Genomic DNA, 7,508 nt, shown 5'->3' on the forward strand with positions numbered 1-7,508 from the left:
CCTATGGAAGCCATAGGCTGCCTGCAAAGCTGCTTTAACTTTGGGGGCCAAAAGGATGGTCACTGGTCAGTACTCCTGACATGCTAGGCTTGTAGGTGTCGTGGCTGATGCTCGACCCTGACCACTGAGAATGGTCAGTCCTGGTCCAGATGAAAGCTGCAGTTCTAGAAGGCAGCAGGACAGCAGTGGGCGGCACCCTGCTGGGGACTGAGGAGAGTTGGAGCTTTCCTGCTTTGTGGCTTTCCTAAACCGGCCGCTGCTGCGCTGCATGCACCTCCCCTCCCAGTGGAAAACATGGGGTCTCCTTTCTCGGGGTTCATGCTCTCCAGGGCCAAGACACACTCCTGAGGAGGCAGAAGCAAGCCTGCCAAAGACCAGCTAATGGTCCTTGGGCTAGGGGGGCTTTAAAGTACCATCAGACCTTCTGCCGTGAGACCAGGTGGTGCCCTGGTGGAAAGAAATCGAGGGCAGCCTAGCTGGGGGCCTGACGAGCAGACGCACAACGGAAAGAGCCCGTCAGCCTCGGCTCCAGGCTGTGTGCCCGGTGTCCCGGGACCCTGGAGTTCCCTCCTGCTCACTCCATAGCTGGTATTGGCCCGACAGCTCACATACGTTCTAGCTGGAGACAGTTTGTGAAAGTGTTAGCAAACGTATGTATATTGGGGATAAATGTCAGAAACAGAAAAACCAAGGGAAGAAAATATACAAGGTTTCCCCCAAATGTTGGTCAAAGAAATCGGGTTGAGAAGACATCAGAGAGAAACAGCCAAAACAAAGGCAGCGGCCTGCTCTACAGGCCACACTGCCATTACTGGTCAAGTCCACAAAAGGAAAACCACGAGAGGAATCTTGAAACACCACAACCACTCAGAGTGGAAACAAAGCACTCTGAGGGAAAATTTCACATTAGTACAAAGAATGTGGCTGTGTCAAAAGAGCAAAATGATGATCAATCCTGACTGGGAGTAGCCCAGGGCCTGAGTCCCAGTCTGTCCTGAGGGGAGGGCAGTAGGTGAGGAGAAGCCTGAACCATCAGGATAGAGCTAGGGTGACCTTTAGGAAGTTCTAGTCTATATTTCCAGGTAAGATAAAAGCATTTCACATGCCAGTTAATCTTTAATCATAACTTTAATCTAAAATAAAAACGGGAGGGCACCTTGATGTTGGGTCTCAGATTCAAGTGTAGCAGCAGATGCTGCGTAGTAAGGCTTGTTTGTCCCGGACCACTGAGTACGCAGCTGACAGGCATCAGTGCGGACGCCGCAGCGCAGGCGCTGAGGATGGCTCAGTGGTGGGAGTGCTCCCTCCCACCCAAGGAGGCCTAGACATGTCAGAGCATAAGGAGCTGGGTCCTTGGGGCAAGTGCCGTGCTTGCCTTCCCGTTATGGGCAGGGCTGGCTGCCCCATGCCACCCCTGGATCTGACCAAGCGCTATTTGCCTTCTGTGACCCTTCTCCAACACCGCCTTCTCTTCCTCTTCCCCTTTGACTTCAGTGATTCTGGAAAGGGTTTCTCAGTCTTGGTACTTCTCGCAGATTCTGCCCTCAAGTCATGCTCACAGCAGTAGGATTGCCCATCCTGGGTGGAGCGGAAGGCAGTCCCATCTTGGTGTTCCTTACAGAATGAGTTGGGGCACAGGTGGCAAAATGAGGTAGAAGGTTTGCCACATACATCACAGTGATGCCAAGGACATTCCCACTTCCCTGCAAAAAAATACACCGTCAGCAAAGAGGAGTGGTAGAATCAGCGTCAGCGTTGTCGGGGCTGAGAGTAATGTTCTGAGGGTATGGACACTGAACCCAGAGGGCCTCAAGCATGTGTTCTAGTACTGAGTTAAAATCCACAGGGAATGTTTCCCAGGCTGACCTTGAACTAGCCATCCTCCTGCTTCAGCCTCAAGTTGGTGGGCAAATGGAAATACACCAGCATACCTAACTGAAAATTTTTAAAAATGGCTAGTCAAATACATGCAAATTACCACAACTGCATTTTAGTTGCCAGAGAGAAGCTAGCAGTTGGTGCTCAAAGAGCAGGCAGGTCCCGAGTGTTGCAGACTACAGTCTACATGCCTGCCAGCTTCAGCGAGCACTGCCAGACAACAGGAAACTCTATTAAGTTGATGCAAGCAGCATCAACTCTTAAAGGGCAAAGAAGGCCCAAGCACAGCACACTCAAGTCCTCAGGCTGGAAACAATGGAATGTATCCATGATGCCGATGCTATGCTGCCATAAGAAGGACAGGTACAGGCTGACAGTTCTGAGATAGCAATCTGCAAAATCACAAATCCAAGCACACAGTGGCCCTGGGAACTGACTCACTGAAATCCAAGTGCCCAAGCACTGTGAGAAATAAGAACCACTTATGGCTCAGAGCAGGAGATGGAAGGTGGGTACACAGCTGTACCCTTTTCCCTGAAAAACTCTAGACCAAATATACAAATCAGTAGCATCTCTGCTCTTCAGTGGTTATTTCCGAGATCAGGGATGAGTTGGTACAAAATTATGTGTCTGAATAGGGATGAATCTGTGCCAAGAGCACCCCTAGCTGTGCCTTGTGGAGCACAGAGCACTTCAAGGGGCAACCACACTGGATGACTATGCTTGCATCCCCCGATGGGTGCTAACCTTGAAGGTTTCTCTTGATAGTAAACATGTGGGTCCCTTGAGAAACCTGCAAGGCGAGCACCCATTGGGTGGTGCAAGCATAAAAAGCCAAACTTGGTGGGTAGATGCCTGTACTCCCAGGCACTTGGGATGCTAGGGAAGGAGACCTCTTCAGCCCAGGACTCAGAATTCACCTCAGGAGAATAAAAGCAGAAACACTATCAGGATGTAGCTCAGTGATGTGCTTTTTACTATACTAACACCCTAGCCAGTTCTGTCTTTGTGTTGTTACTGTTGTAAACTCCAAAGTTTTGTAGATGGCAGACAAACAATCCATCACTGAGTCCTATCTCAGCTCGATTTGTATATTTATCAGCTGGAGAAATGGCTCACAAGATCAAGGTACTTGCCATCAAGACCATGACCTGAGCTTGAAGCCTGGACCCCACACCATGGAAGGAAAGAAGTGACTTCTGCAGTTGTCTCTGACCTCCACAAGTGTACCATAGCATGCACAATCTCACACATGCACACAAAGTAAAGACATGGTTTTAAAAGTGCGCAGTGTGTGTGACTGCAGGCACATGTGCAAAGGTCAGGAACAAGTTTTTAGAACTTAGTTCTCTTCGTCCAGCTCATTTTGAGGCGGGGTTTCTGGTTTCTAACACTGCACGTGTACTCCAGCCTAGCTGACTTGACAGCTTTCCAACTGAATTGTTTTTAGACATTTTTATTTATGTGTTTGTTTCTCTGTGACTGTATGTTACATGAGTGAGGTTACGAACAGAGGCCAGGAAAGGGTGTTAGATCTGGAGCTGGAGTTACAGACAACTGGGAGCTGCCTGATGTGGGTCCTATGGATTGAATTTAGGTCCTCCAGAAAAACATTAAGGTGTGTGCATACGTGTGTACATGCATGCAGAGGCCTGGTCAACCTTGGATGCTATTTCTCTAGTTTTCCGTCTTGTTTTTCTTTTTAATATCCACTTATTTACTTACTGATTTGTTGTGTGTGCCTGTGTGGAGGCTGGAGGACAACTTCCTCAGGTTGGTGCTCTTCTTCCACCATGTAGTTCCTGGGGCTCAAACTCAATACCTTTATCCAATGAGCCATCTTGCCTCACCACCAACAACCATTACCTTATTTTAAGACAGGTTCTTTCATTGGAATCTGGGCTTCACCAATTAGACTAGGCTGGCCAGCAAGCCAAGGGCCCTCCTGTCTCTACCTCCCGAGCTTTGGGACTGTAGGAATGTGCTACCATGCTCAGCTTTTTATGTGAGTGCTAGGGGTCAAACTTGGGTTCTCATGCTCTGTGCAGCAAGTGTTTCACCAATTAAAACATCTATGCAGCCTCAAATTCTTTTTTTTTGGGGGGGGGGGAGGTTTGAGACAGGGTTTCTCTGTAGCTTTGGATCCTGTCCTGGACTGGCTCTGTAGACCAGGCTGGCCTCTAACTCACAGAGATCCACCTGCCTCTGCCTCCAGAGTGCTGGGATTACAGGCGTGCGCCACCACTGCCTGGCTCAAATTCTTTTATTATTTTAAAGTATATCTAACATAAAAGCTTACTGGGTTTTTTTTTTTTAAAAGTGTGTGTGTGGCTGGAGACTGAACCCAGGGCCTTGCACGTGCTGGTAAGCACTCTACTACTGAGCCACATGCCCAACCACGTCTTAAACACTTTTAAGTGTATAATTATTGTTATAAATATATTTATAAGGGTACCCTCTTTAATCCTTCACTCTTACATACCTGGGAAGGATCCTTATGCCTTACCTCTCAAATGCTGGAATTAGAGGTATGGGTCACCATCCTCAGCCCTCTGAGTTTTTGTTTTGTTTTGTTTTGTTTTTTTTGAGACAGGGTTTCTCTGTTTAGTTTTGGTGCCTGTCCTTGATCTTGCTCTGTAGCCAAGCTGGCCTCGAACTCACAGAGATCTGCCTTGCTCTGTCTCCTGAGTGCTGGGATTAAAGGCGTGTGCCACCACCGCTCCTGAGTTCTTTAAGTTATCTTTCAAGCCATGGTTTTAAACCAGGCATAGTAGCCTGTGTCTGTAATTTCCACACTTGAAGCAGGAGGATTCCAAGTTCAAGGCCCTTGAGCTATAAAGCTAGTTCAAAATCAGGGCTAGGGATGTAGCTCAGTGGTAGAGCACTTGTCTAGAATTTGCAGGGTTACAGTTTGATTCTCCAACATTTAAAACAACAAAAGGTGTTTCAAAGTTTTTTGCCTAGAGAGCTACGATCTTTTTTAGAGTTAAAATTGGTTTCATTATTGCCCTGAATGGGCCGTTCTTTTCTGTTCTTTTTAGGTGTTAATATTTTTTTTTCCTCTGAAAACTAGACATTCAAATCTAATAATACAGTAGCTTTGGAAATGAGATTAATTCACCTCTTCTGGGCTTATTGAGTTTTGTCTTCCTTCATTGTTAATGTTTTCCGTCTATTGTCTTCTAAGCTTTTTAAACAATAGAGCATCTCTGTGGCTTTACTGAGCCTGTGCATTCTCCAGGGCAGGCACAGTCAGGAAAGTCTTAGTTCTTAATGTAAAGCTCCAAAGGAGGGGAAGGGGGAAAATGAAGTGGGGAAAAATGAGCAGCAGCCTCTTTAGCTATCACCACACAGGGAACCAGAGCATCTCTGGGGCTCAGTCAAGCACTTCTATCGACGGCAGGAGTGCGTCTTGGATTTGTTCATTGCCCTCCACAGTCCTAGCTTGCCACAGGCGCTAGAGTGGCGGGAAGTGTCACACACAGTCTTGTTCAGTGGGGTTGTGTCCTATGTGCTCCTGCCAGCACTGCCCGCCAGCTCTGGCTCCTTTGCAGCCTCCCCCACTTCTAATATGGTCAGATTTTAAATTCAAGCCATTCTAGGAAGCACAGGGACACTTATTTATTTTTGGTTTTTCAAGACATAGAGTTTCTCTTCGTAACAGCTCTGGCTGTCCTGGATCTCGCTCTGTAGCCCAGGCTGGCCTCAAACTCACAGAGATCCACCTGCCTCTGCCTGCCAAGTGCTGGGATTAAAGGCATGCACCACCACTGCCTGGCTTATATCTCAACATCTTAAAGTGGCTCCCAACATTTTTTTTAAACTTTCTTTTATTTTTTGTGTCTTTCACATCATGCATCTCAACCCTATTAACTTCCTGTCCCTTCATATCTGCCCTCTGCCCTTGCAACTCCCCCCTAAATAGAATAAAATTTAAGAGAAAAAAAAAAGTATCACCATGGAAGCTGCAGTGAGTCACACGGTAAACTCTTTTTTCCATATATCTTTACTTACAAGTTTTCATTGCAAAAAGTTCATTGGTCTGGTTCAAGGCCTCTAATTTCTGCTACAGGATGGATGCTGGGCCCTCATGGGGGCTCCTCCTGTTGTTGTCATGGAGATCCTGCAGCTTTGGGTCTGCAGGACTGGCCCCTTTACATGCTCCCATAGATCATAGATGGGGTAACTCGTAACCCTGGTATCATATTGGGCCAACTCAAGCCTGGTTCTGGGCCTGGGTAGTTGCAGGGTTGGTCAGCCTGCCAGCTCTCCCCCACCTCACCACCAGGGGGAGCTCTCCAGCATTGTCCCAGCTAGTTCACCCCTTACCACAAGGAGCAAGGGTTGGGGCCAGTTCTCCTGCTTCCAGGCCCTCTGAGTCAGCTCCCTCACACCTGAATCATCAGTCATCTCTTCTGTGGGGCCTAGGGACCACTCTCCCAGGTGCCACAACTAGGGAGACAGCTCTTGGGGGGGGGGCATCTTTCCTTTGCCCTAACCACATCACCATATGGCAGAGGAGGGGCAGGACCGAATGTCCCACTCTCACATTCTTGGGGCTGGTTCATCCGCACCCGTCAATAGGGTCAGCTCTGTTGTGCTGCCCAGGTGAGGTGTAGGGTCCACTTTGCCGATTGCTGTAGCTGGTAAAAGTCAGTTCCCTCGCCCACCATAGGTGGCAGGGGGAAGCGGGAAGGGCATCTTTCCCTTGCCCTAATCACCACATGGCAGACATGGGGGATGTGGTCAGGTATCCCAGTCACACCCTCAGGGCCAGCTCACCTGTGCCTCTACCAACAGGGTCAGCTCTACTGTGCAGTCCAGGTTAGGAGCAGGGCCCACTTCCCTGAGTGCTGCAGCTGGTGAGGGGCAGGGACAGCGCTCCCACTTGCCTCAGGCATAGGAGGGGAGGGAGGACATCTCTTCCCCTCCCATGCCATATGGCATATGAGGGACAGGTCCAGATCTCTCATGCTCACATTCTCAGGCTTCCAACATCTTTTTTAAGATTTATTATGTATACAGTGTTCTGCCTGCATGTATGCCTGAAGGCCAGCAGAGGGCGCCAGAGATCTCATTACGGATGGTTGTGAGCCACCATGCAAGTGGCCAGGAATTGAACTCAGGACCTCTGGAAGAGCAGCCAGTGCTCTAACCGCTGAGCCATCTCTCCAGCCTATCTTCCAACATCTTAAAGATTGTTACCACCCATGGATGTCACAGTGAATATATTATATTTTTTAACTGAACATTCTGTGCATATGTGTGGGGGGAGGAGCATGCACATGCCACTGTGTGCAGCGTGGCAGGCAGGCAGAGAACAACTGTGGAATGGGTTCATCCCTTCTCTGCCATGTAGGTTCTGGGGACTGAACTCAGGCTATCAGGCCCCTCCACTACAGCTGTCACCTACCAAATGCTAAATCCCTTAAGCTCACAACTCCCTGAAGCAGGCAACACACAAAACAATCTCCTCCCTGCCAGTAACGATTTATATAATAACCTCGGGAACCTCGGGAGGTGGCCTTGTGAGTCTTACACCTTCCTGAGCTTCTTCAGCGTTGTACATTTAGTTGCCATGCTAAGTCTTCTAAAAGAGCGGCTCTCCTCTCTACACGGAATGTTTCTTT

Source organism: Peromyscus californicus, unplaced genomic scaffold, assembly GCF_007827085.1.
Source record: "Peromyscus californicus insignis strain IS unplaced genomic scaffold, ASM782708v3 Scaffold_13__1_contigs__length_99412109, whole genome shotgun sequence".
NCBI classification, from domain to species: domain Eukaryota; kingdom Metazoa; phylum Chordata; class Mammalia; order Rodentia; family Cricetidae; genus Peromyscus; species Peromyscus californicus.